The sequence below is a fragment of the Humulus lupulus genome, chromosome 1, assembly GCF_963169125.1.
Source record: "Humulus lupulus chromosome 1, drHumLupu1.1, whole genome shotgun sequence".
NCBI lineage: Eukaryota > Viridiplantae > Streptophyta > Magnoliopsida > Rosales > Cannabaceae > Humulus > Humulus lupulus.
This window is the reverse complement of record NC_084793.1, coordinates 290,141,055-290,153,720: the sequence shown is the minus strand read 5'-3', so window position 1 is coordinate 290,153,720 and position 12,666 is coordinate 290,141,055. Positions and strand designations below refer to the sequence as shown.

General features: G+C 33.2%; 1 long non-coding RNA gene across 1 annotated transcript; it reads right to left on the bottom strand.

Annotated features, from left to right (window-relative positions):
* Positions 1-2,049: 2,049 nt before the first annotated feature.
* Positions 2,050-2,351, bottom strand: LOC133778564 (uncharacterized). Its single transcript, XR_009869123.1, has 2 exons — positions 2,239-2,351; positions 2,050-2,139 (listed from the first exon to the last, which is right to left on the bottom strand). It is a non-coding gene; the product is annotated as an uncharacterized LOC133778564 (long non-coding RNA).
* Positions 2,352-12,666: the final 10,315 nt, after the last annotated feature.

Sequence of the window (12,666 nt, the reverse complement as noted above, 5' to 3'; positions counted from 1 at the left end):
TCATTTTTTATATTTTGATTCAAATTCATAAATCGTATGTCACTACAAGAAAAAATGTTTTTAATAACACCAAAAATGTGTTATCGAAGCCTACGATAACACTTTCTGATTTGTTAAGACAGACTGTGTTATCGTAGGTCAGGGTACTTACCATAACACTTTATCAGTGTTATACAGATGTGTTATTGTACTGTCAACGATAACACAATTTCTGTGTTATTTTAATATATAGATAAGTGTTGAATTATGTTATTTATAGTCGATACTATAACACTTTTTTTGTGTTATACTACACTTTACTATAACACTTTTTTTGTGTTATACTACAGTTTACTATAACACATTATTTGTGTTATACTACACTTTAGTATAACACATTATTTGTGTTATACTACACTTTAGTATAACACATTATTTGTGTTATATAATGAAGTTTCCATAACATAATTCTTTGCATAAAAAGTGTTATTGTAATATATATTATAACTCAATTTTCGTATTATTGTTATATTTAGATATATTTAAATTCTCATTATATATTTTATTTATATTACATTAATTTATTCTATTATATTTTAATTTTTTTTATATAATTAAAATTAGCTTTCTAATATATACTAGCATCATCAAATAAATTTGATTTTCAAATAACAAAAAGTAAGAACATTCTACATTGAATTAACAATCCACAATTTAGTTCAAAACATGCAACACTGTCATTAACAACAAAATATTCTTTAAGTATTCAAAGAGTCTAAAAGTTACTACTTTCAAGGAGTCTTAAGTATCATTTTATACTTCGCTTGTCATATCTGCAAAATAAACAAAGAAATATTTTATTGTTATTATCTAGCATCACAAATTACTTCTAAAAAAATGCTATGGAAATTATATCCAAGAAAGGACACCACATACAAAATAATAGATTCAAAACTACACCAAAGCAAACAAAGAAACCAAACACTAAATTATAAGACATTAGTTATTTTTTGAGTATAAAAATGTACCTCTTGGAACAACTTTTTTAGAAGGCCATGCAACTGTGGAACCAACTGCTTCTTGTATTGTAAGCATCGCATGATTAGGACGAAATAAGTAAGACTCTGGTACAATAGCAACATCAACCCATACTCGCATAAAGTCTGGTCCAAGAGGCTTTCCATGTACATTTATATTTGGATCACTAGAATCCCAACGACCTTCAGCAACAATTGCATCTGCCCAGTCAAGCAAGTAGCAAGCATTCTTCCCTTCTGTAAAGTTATGTCTTTTTTCTAGTGCAACACTCTACCAAATTTATTTTAAAGACAATATATTAGTTTCTGTAATCGTTCTTCTAAAATGAAAATTTAAAACAATAACAACTTTTATAATTTACCTTAGGGGACTGAACATTGTTTGACTGCGGTACATTGCGAGACTGTCCTTCGCTTGGTGTCACTTTACCACCAACCTAAATATAAAACCAAGATAAGTTTTATTGGAATAAAAGAAAACTAAGATTCATAAGTGCAAGATAGAAATACCACCAAGTGTTCTTTAAGTAGATTCATCATTTCAGTCATTTTGAGCTTCATATTATGTTGCTCTTCTTCTAACTTGGAGATCTTGCTATTACACATATTAACAACAGTTAGCTTTGACCTTGTCACGCCTCTTCCTTGTCCGATTAAACGACCAGATTTTTGGTTACCAAACAATTTTGTCAAGGCATCCTCATCAGCGTTGTCTGTAGTTCCAGATTTTGGGTCTTCAATGAGAATCTCATTCAATGAACCCTGCATATAAATTAGTATAACTAATGTATGCATTATAGAAAATAAGTAAAAATTCACAAAAATTAAATGACTAATACTCACAAAAATATCAGATGCCGTTAGGTTTACAGGTTCACCATTCTTCTTGGTATGGGCTCTCCGAAAAGCATCGACTCTAGATATTTTACCATCCTCATTTTCTTTCTTCTACACAATACATCAATAGAGATTATAAAATAGAGACTACAATAATGGAAGCAAAAATACAAACAATATAAAACTTAATTATTACCATATCATCAATTGTTCGAGCATATCCTCTTCGACTTAAAGTGTGTGGAACAACTTTCTTTCTTCTCTCTTGGCATTTGGCCCTTATATCCTATTTAATAAATAAGTAAAAGAAGCATAACTATATTTAATTTAACACCAACAGAGATAAAAGAGGCAGCAACATCACTTCTTACATTATATTTCTTACCAAATGATCTTTACTAATTTTTTTGGCAACAAATGCTCTCCATTCTACATCACTTTTTATGCAATCTGGCTTTAAGGCTAGTCGTTCACTCTCATTTTTTGCATTGATAATATCTTTTACAAGTCTAGATTTTCCAGCTCTCCATAGCTCTGCCATCATTTCAAAGCACATCTTTTTTTTCCAATCATCATGTAAGTCATATTGTGCCTACAATAGAATAAAGAATAACATATTATATATTTAAGTGTAGAGCTGAATATATATAAAAAAAATACACTCATAAAACTTGTAATTCTACCTGAATAGATGCCCAAAGAACATCTCTCATCATTGGTGAAACTTTCCTCCAATCTGAAATACTGTAAGGAACAACCTCTCGCACAAGAGCGCCCACAAAAGAAGAAAATTGCACTGAGTTAGTACCAACTGGTTGCCCTTTTTCATTCCAATTTATTATCCTTAAATCATTGTTCCTCTTGGTAAGATTTGCCAATAGAGTTTTCCCCCTTCTCTTCTTGGCTAAGTTCATTACATTCACATCTACATCTTGAGGTATTTCTTCAAACTCAGTTTGATTTGCCTCATCAGTTGTTTTTTGTAATCTAACAGATTTTCTAAGAGGTTGTTCAAGTTCCATCTCAGCAACTTCTTCACATTCTGCATCAGACACTTCTTCTCATTGTGCAACAGCCCCTTCAAATTCTACACCAACCCTTTCCTCATCAGCTATCTCTTCATGTTCCTCCCTTACTCCTTTTTCACAAACACTATCAACTACCTTATCTACTTCATAATTAAGAGATCGTTTAGTTTTTGAACTTCCAAGTGACATCTCCATGTCTTCCACATCATCATTTGGTTCTAGCTCTGTATCATAGACCATGCGACGAGTTGCTACTCTAGTACTAAGAGCAGGTGGTGAATCAATTACAATTCTAACACGTGCAGAAAACCTACGAAGAGCACTCTTTTTCTTTAAAACAGGGCTTCCAAGCAACATATCGTCACAATCAGCTTGAATCTTCAATGATGCTTTTCGCTTTTTGGCCACAAGATTGCATAAAGCACCTGGACGAAGGTGTTTTTTTGGAGATCTTCGTAATGTACTCATTTTTCAAGTTCAAATTGCTGCAATATAAAATGAAAGATAACATAGTATACAAATAAAAAATGTGGATCACCAAAGAGTAATAAACATACACCAAAACCATAAAACCAGAATTATTTCATTCAAATTAAAATAAAATCATAAAGTTCACCGTAGAGAGTAATAAAACCACATTTGTTTCATTCAACAAAAGAGTAATAATACACGAAAATTACATACAAAAAGTGTAAGGAGATTTGTTTCATTCAAAGTACATAAGAGACAACAGGAAACTCAATTTTCTTCATTGGATTCAAACTCAATTTTCCAGAACCTACTTCTCTAATACACACAAGTTTTCAACCTTCCGTTATCACCGCAGCACACAATTTTAATCTCAGAACCTACTTCTCTATGGATGAATATTTAAGATATTCAAACTCCTCTAACATTTTAAAGATATTAATAATAAGATTTAAAAGAACAAATTTCGTACCTCTTGCAAATTACCTTTGCAATGCTCCTTGCCAATTCGATCCCCAACCTAAAGAATATAATCAATACTTAAAAGATTAATACAAAATTAAAATTTGTCAATAGATATTAAACAAGCATGTATGATAAACTAACAAACTAAGGAGAGATCAACCTCGAAAGATGAGGTAAATTTAACATATGCATCTATTGTTGTTTAGATATTAATGTGATCAGGAATCCTTTTCATGAATTTAAATCTAGTATTTTTTAAGTGATCACGATCATACCAGAAAGTTTCTCATATAATATATATCATGCAAGAGCCGTTGACACAACTCGAGCACATTTCTTTAGTAAGTGCTTATAGTTTTTATATAAACACTTATACCTCATACAGTACCAATTAAGTGCACATCAATAATACATATTTAATATTATTAACTTAACTTCATTGCCTGCCACATGGTCACTCTATATTTTATAGTGGCAATGTTATCTATAGCGAAACAAGCTCAAACAACAAAAAATTAAAGTTGGAATATGACCAATCAGAATAAGGCTTAACTGTTCAGTGGATGGGTTTAAACTTTACAAAAGTGATATTGCATTGAAATATTGGGCTTTCTATTTTTCTTACTGTTTTCAGAATTTGAAGAGATTTTTCTTACTATTTTTCTTACTGTTTAAACTGTTCAGTGGATGCTTACCCAAAGTTGGGTTCCCCTTAAAAAAAAGAAAAAAAAAAAAAGACCCAAACTAAACAACATTGCTGTTCCATTGCTTCATGTATGGTTGCTCTATCATGTTCTCTCATGCTGTTAAAGAAAGTGATATTAAACTTGATATTTTCACATGAACAAAAAAACAGATGAAACTTATGAAAAGATTAAAATAAAATCATCAAATGGTATATTCTCTTTTGTATAATGGTTTTGAAAATATCATTTAGATTGACTGAGGATGATACAATCCAAGCAATTTCCTGTTCTGTAACTAGTAAAAATACTAAAACAGGTTTAATTACAAAAAAGGAAAAAAAACACATTAAGCAAGCGGAATTAAAAATTCAATGATGATATAATTATTGATTTAATTCATACAATATTTTATTAACAAGCAGAAACATTGTAATAGATTCCATGAAAAGATTAAAAAAAATAAGTTAGGATTTCTTAATGTCTATGCTTTAGAAATCATGTGAACAAATGGCTTCTCTATGTATTGACATAAAATCAGAAAATATATTCATGCATATTATATTGGAATGTTTCTAGAGAATGTTAATTGCATTTTTTGAGTTGTATGTCCATTCCTCTTCAATTTTTCCTTAATGCTTTTATCTCTTTAATAAGAAATAGAATATCATATCAATGATACTACAAGCAATTCTAACAAGAAAAAAGATGAAGAGATTGAGAAAAGAAATCTAGTATATACAAGTAGGAATAATATCATGATGCACATCATGTATGCTAGGTTTAGATAATTGCAAGCTAGAAAGAGTAGTTTCATTAGAAACCTGAGGGGCATCTCAAATACCTATCAAATTCATCTATGCAGCAAAGTCCTCCATCTACTAAAACTAGGGCCCCACCTTCCAACATCCAATCTCCTGCATATAGCACAAATATAGTAAAATTATTTAATCGAAATATTACCATTAATGTCGTAAAATTATAATAGCTGATTGTTACAAGGAGAATTCCAGAAACATATAAAGAACAAAGATGTAGTACAGGTACAATTTGAAGCCAAGGAACTAAAACAACTTGTCACGAAAATACAAAAACATTCTATCAAAGATAGACCAAACCACCTTTATTTTAACATGCTTTCTAAAATATTAATTGTGAACACGGGGTACAAGCTTACAAGAACCCAAATTTAGCAAAAGATGAAGACAGAAAATCACTACTTTCATATCACAACCATCTGATCGAATTATTTAGCCCCATGGAAGCAAGAATTGGAGTTTTATGATGAAAGATTTGGTTATCATAACAAAGATGTTCTCAGTCATTGAGAGAGTTACTGACTTGAAGTATGAGCAAAAATGGAGATATAGAGAGAAAAGTAAGAGCAGAGACAATGAGATGGGGAACAGGACTAGGATGTGCAAGGTGGTGGCAAACCATGCAAAAAGTTAACACAAACTAATCACAACTTATCGTCTTATGGTTCATTGGTCATGACACGTGGCACGCTCTCTTGTTATCTTATCTCAGCCTAGAAATGTAGTGAAGTGAGGACTTGAATTATTTCCATGAAGGGTGTTGAGTGATCTATTTTCGTATGAATCTTTCTGATATGATAATATTGTGACTTGTGGAGTTAGAGCCTTTATCTTCGATAATTTCCACCTCTCATTTTGCTATGTGAATTTAATAATATATTACTTTTCTTGAGACAATTAGGCATGCACTAGCAATCTATATATATAATGCATGTAACTAATCCAAATAACTTTGTGAAATTAATAATAATCCAACTCCCTATGTAAACTTGATATTTCAGCTATAGAAAGAAGATAAAAATGATCATTTTTTCTAAAATTAACAAAAAAAATACCAATTTTATTACTATTACTTTGTTTAATACTATTAGAGGCAAGAGTTTATTAATTTATAGTTTTATGTACTTTTGGGTCTGGTTTCCACTTTTCCATCAAGATTCAAAGCCATCAAATATTTTCAGCTAGCAAATGCTATATACCTTTCTTTCTAATCTCGTTCACTATGAATATATAAATATATATATGCCTTTATATATAAGTGCGATCGATTCTTATATATTATATATATGAGTTCTATTATATTATAAGTACAGATTTTGTGGAGCCCTTTTTGATTACTCATCCAAGAACCTTATCAACCACAAGTATAGATCGGGTGGAGCTTAATCTCTGTATAGCTATATATGTTTGTGTCTTTTACTTGATTGCTCTTATATATTTTGATTAGTTATTAGTAGCCACACGCGCCTCAACTTTATTAAAAAAGAGTAAAATAAATTTATATACGTATATGATTCAAGCTACTAGATTTCAATGTAGTTCACCTCGTTTTGCTAATACAATTTATCAAAGCAGTGAAAAACAAAATAGTAAATTATAGGGCCATACAAGTTTAGGATGGAGAAATGAGAAACATACCTCCATCCTTGACTGCAGTGACAGTGAGTCCAGCACTAGTGCTTCCTAAGCCAGTAGTGACAACAGATCTGTTACTTAACTTTGCAGCAAATTTCAAGAACTGAGATTTCCCGGTACCTGAGAAAAGCCTTAAATTTTTTTACTACATATATACATATACATGTAACTTTTTCCGTATAATGCTTTAATGATTACATACAGATTCAAAAAAAGAATCTGAACTCATTAGCAGTTGTTCACCAATGATAGTAATATAAATATATATATATATTTGGGTATATTGAAATAATGATAGTAAAACGGTATACTAAACATAAAATCTGCTTTCTTTTACAGAAAGACTGATCAGTGATCCAGTGAAGTACTGAATTTAAACAAATTATTGACCCAATAATAATAAGTACAGAAACAGATATAAAACAAAACTCATTTTCTGAAACATTATTAATAATTAAAATTCAAAAGTAAGTTTAATTCCACACACCTTACATAAATATGTATAGATCAGATTATATGTAGCTAACAGAAGTAGACAAACTGATAGTGAAAGCACAACGAATACAAAAGAAAGAAAAAAACAAAACTATATATGTTTTATCAAATGGATAAAGAGCACCCCCGTAACAAGCTAATAAAAATTGTTTGTTGTTGAAGCACTAGTATCAAGCTTCATGAAAACAAAATGTTAAAAAATACAGTAAAGGTGCCTAATTTGTGTACCTGAGAATGAGTGAAACAGCTGGGGGGTTTGAGGTATTTCTCAAAATAGAAGAGGCTCCTCCATTGATAGAGCAAATGAGAACTTGGTACAAAGAGAGGGCTGACCTGCAAGAGCAAGCTACGGGACCTGCAAGACTGAAGAAATACAGATTAGAAATGCAGAAGAAATGTAGATTAGAAACAAATGTCCGATAAAATAGAGCAACAATCTACACAAAACCCACACTGCAATAACAAAAACAAAACAAGCTATGGGAAGACATGCAAGAGGGCTGACCTGCAAGAGCAAGCTACGAACGGACCACGAACTGAAACCGAGAGACCGAGAGAGAGATCGAGTCTACGAGAAACCGAGAGAGATAGACCACGCACGGACCAAGAATGGAAAGACGAAGAACATTGAAGATTGAAGGGACTGAGAGGAAGGGGAAGACCGAAGAATGGTTGAGGAAATGGGTATAGGGGAAATGGGTACACGGGTTGAAAAAAGTTCAGTAAAAAAAAGTTAAGTCAAAAAAGCTAAGTTATTTTGGCGGTACCTATTTTAAGTTGACGCCTGAAATTTTTTTCATTTACCATAACTCTTTTTAAAATCTATTATAATCATGTGTTATGCTAATGGGTTTTTGGTGTAGTGTGTAAAAGGTGCGCAATCAATCCCATACACAATAAACACAAATTGAGTAAATTTTAGATGATCTTGAAAAAGACAAATACATTAAATCATAATAGAGTTTCAAGAGAGTCAATTAGAAACCCTAATAATGAAATTAGTTTATAAACATTAATATGAAATCCATAACACTAATGATTAACATAAAGAAATACAAAGAAAAGAGAAAAAGAACTCAAGATCCGATCCAATCTTCACTGAAATGGCTCCCAAGTGTTTTCTTCTCTTTTCCTCTCTGCCAAAGACTCTGGTTTTGAAATTAGGATTAAAACCTAATTTTTTTTCCTTCAGAAGAAATGTGGTTCGCGGCCCAACAAAAGCACTAAAAACACTAACGACACTACCTAAAAAATACCCTAAAAACAATATAAAATTAGACTCAACAAACTCCCCCAAACTTAACATTTACTTTCCCTCGAGTAAAGAACTCTAAACACTCTAAAATCACAAACGAACTCTAAAAGGAATTGAGTCAATAACAATAGATCTAGCCTCAAAAATCATGAATACAATGCAATATAATCCTTAGAACATTATAGCCATCATTTTACAATCCACAATTTCAAGTCAAATATTTCTCAAATTCACTTAGAAGCAGCAATACACATGACAATCAAAACATGATTAATGAAAAAAAAGTACTCAACTCAGTTTACACAAACCGAATTCACACCAACAGTCCATCGAGTCCATAATCCCATAGGCTTGCTAACTTACTATTCTCCACTAATTTAGACTAAAACATGCTCAAGAATCACAAGGACTTTTCAAGGTTATCACAAACGACTTAGGTATAGGTAAGTGAAAAAGTCATTTAAGCTCAACCTACCACAAGTATATAAATCAATCAAACCAATATACAACTTTACAACAACAATCAACCCTTTATTACATTTTGTTCATTGCTCGAGAGAGATTTATCGCAACTCAACCAAATCTATATATATACATTTTTCTTTTTCATTCTTTTGTTTTTTTTTTCTATTTTTTAGATGATGTATACTTCCCCCAAACTTATTTCTTTTTAACTCACGGGAAGTAACATTGAAATGTAATATATATATATATATATTTCTCTCTACAAACCATTCCCAACACATTACTTCCCCAATTACATATTATATACTCATGGTAGTCAACGAGAAAGGAATATAATTGAGGTTGATGAAGCTCAAAACATGGTAAAAACAATGAAAAAGTTAATTTAAAGCTCAAACGGGTTAACTATGGATATCAAATTGTAAAGGTCAGCTCGAAAGGCTCATTCGTTACAACAAAATGCCTAAATCATCTTCCTAAGCATGCAAAGTCTCAAAAATTTCGTCTCAAATAGTAAACAAGCAAAATCTAAAATTTTCCAACATCTTTCTTCAAACCAAAGATTCAGCAATGCATAAACCACACCATTGAGTACAAGAAATTCAACAATCATGATCAAGTGTTCATCTTTATTAATAACCACAAGTAAACTTAAGAATTATCCAACTTAAGCACACATATTTTTTTCTTCCATAAAATAGCTTTCAATTCCATCAAATTATATCACATTGTATTCATTCAATCTCATCGGCTATCATTATCAACTTGATTCACTAAACCTGACACTCTAAACATCTTAGACACAACAACACTATAAATAAAAGACTAACCAGATACAATACACAACTAAAACACAAACACAACTAAAACAAACTACTCAATATATAAAAAATGAAAGTAAATATCCTCCCCAAAACTTAATATGAACATTGTCCACAATGTTCAAAATAAAAGCAAAGTGAAGAAGACTTAACGGGAAGCAAATACACATCAACAAGGTGGTGGAGGTGGTAGTGGCTGGGACTCTCTGACTTTTCCAGTGCAGGGACGCTTTGTATCGCCCTGGTTACCCAAAGACCGTGACGGTGAACATTGAACCGTGAATTTAACTCGCTACCCGAGTCCTTTGGTTAAAAACGTGCTTCTAGGTGTTATTAACAGGCTAAGGTGGAAAACCAATAAAAAGGAAAGGATATATTTTATTTAAAACATAAAACTATTCATGGGCCCATAAAAATGTTTACAAGTTATTTACAATACAAAATGGTCATTGCTGTTCAAAATTTACAACCCGCCAATCTAAGCGGCAAAAATAGGGTAAACCTCTTAGTTCCCTTGAGAACTCCTTGGCCGTGGTGGTCAAGCGGCCGCATATGTACACATCACCACCTAAGATCTCTACTCAAGGCTGGGTGAGCTTTTCTTTCCCTTTACCTGCACCACATAGCACCCATGAGCCAAAGCCCAGCAAGAAAACACAATAATGCAAGCATATAATATCAAATAATGATCATGATAATCATACAGAGCTTATAGCTATGAACAGATGAGTGAATATCACTTTGTGGTTACATTAACCATGAAGGAGCTTATAGCTCTTAATCAAATGAGTGGTTTAATACTTGAGGTCCTGGTAAACCATAATGAGTGACTGACGAGCAAGTCACTAGCTTAAACAGATGAGTGACTGATGGGTAAGTCACTAGCTTAAACATATGAGTGACTGCTGGGTAAGTCACACGGGGCTTGACACCCACAGCCATGTGACTAAACAGTCACTATGGCTCTAAATATCTAGCCTTTGGTTAGACAAGCGCTTATAGTATTCATCAAAATTGAGGTCGATCTGGAATTAACGCTCTTCTGAGTCATTTAATGTAGATGTCAATTAGATCTAATCTTTGTTGGCTTGCGTTGAACACGCTAAGGCTGTTCCTGACTTATGAGTCAGCACTGTGTGACCAGTGCCCAGTACCACTGCCGAACTTGACTAATGAGTCACAGCTTCACAGTTGATACTGAAACCTTTGCCAATTCTGACTATTTAGTCAGTACCGTGCACAAGTTAGCAAGATTTGCTAAGCATTCAATAATCAATCCATGTCCACATTTAAACATTCAACATGCCTCAAGAATAACCATGCATGTCACATATAGGGTGCAGTTTTCTTACCTCTGATTCGAGCGATAATTAATATAAGATCGACCCTTGAGAACGATCAACCTTTTAATTCCTTTACAGTCACCTAGTCATAACCAAATATGGGATTCCATCAATAAAATGAATAGCAAAGGTTCCCGCACCAAAACCTAGCCTCCGGGACATCGAATCCTACTAAACCGGGTAGTAGGATCGATCCCGATGCCAAAGGCTTGAATCCCCAAGCCAAAAACCTATTTCTGGCCAAAATGCCACTAAGGGTCGCGACCCTCCCTGGTCATGCCGCGGCCCGCCCCTCAGCTCCCAGCATGGGCCGCGGCCTTCCCTGGCCATGCCGTGACTCTTCAGCCACTTCCTCCCATTTTCTCAAGCTTGGGTCGCGACGCTCTAGAACAGAGTCGCGGCCCCACCTAAAACTCAGCCAAAAACCCTGTTTTCCTCCCTTTGAAATCAATCCAAAACCTGATTAAAGCTCCCCCAACATCACAAAGCAAAGCCCCCAATTGCTACCACAACTTACCCACCATACAAGCATCAAAACCCAAGTGAACTTCCTCCAAAAACTTCCATTAATTCCAACTATCCATATCAAAATCCATAGGCTGAAAACTATAAGAAAAACAGAGCATAACTAAGGTTTCATGGATAGATTCTTACCTCAAGCAGGATTAAGCCCTCCTCAATGGTTGACCTAAAGTCCTAAGCTCCAAACTTTGATTCCTTAGCTTAGTTCTTCAAATTGGGATCAAAAACTCCAAAGGAAGCAAGAGGAAGATGATGAACGTGAGGGAGGTAACCAAACTATGTTTTGGTTCTATTTTTCTACAGCCTTCAGCCCATATATCAATCCTAGGGGTAAAAAGACTAAAATGCCCCTAGGTCAAATAAAAGTTTCTAAAGACTCCCATGGGCAAAATTGTCATTTTCTACCTATCTCGTTAATCATAATTAACATCCTTCAATTCCTGCTATTCTTGATATTCTCAAATACTAATAATTCATATCCCGTTACCCTTTAATTCCCAATAACGCTCTAATCACCAAAACACCCAGAGACTCACCCTGAGCCCCGAGCTTAAGCCTGTTATGACCAAACCGATAGTTAATATTCAAAGATCGTCTCATGCCGAATAGCTCAAACACATCCACATTATAATGTGGCATCAACGATTAATCACAAGCATGCACCAAAATATACAAATATGCCCTCAACGGGCCAAATTACCAAAATACCCCTGTGATGAAATGTGGACCTACATGCATGCATTTAACATCATATTATAATATAATTCACATAAACATGCATATAATCATTTAATGGCAAAATAAAATAATTGTGG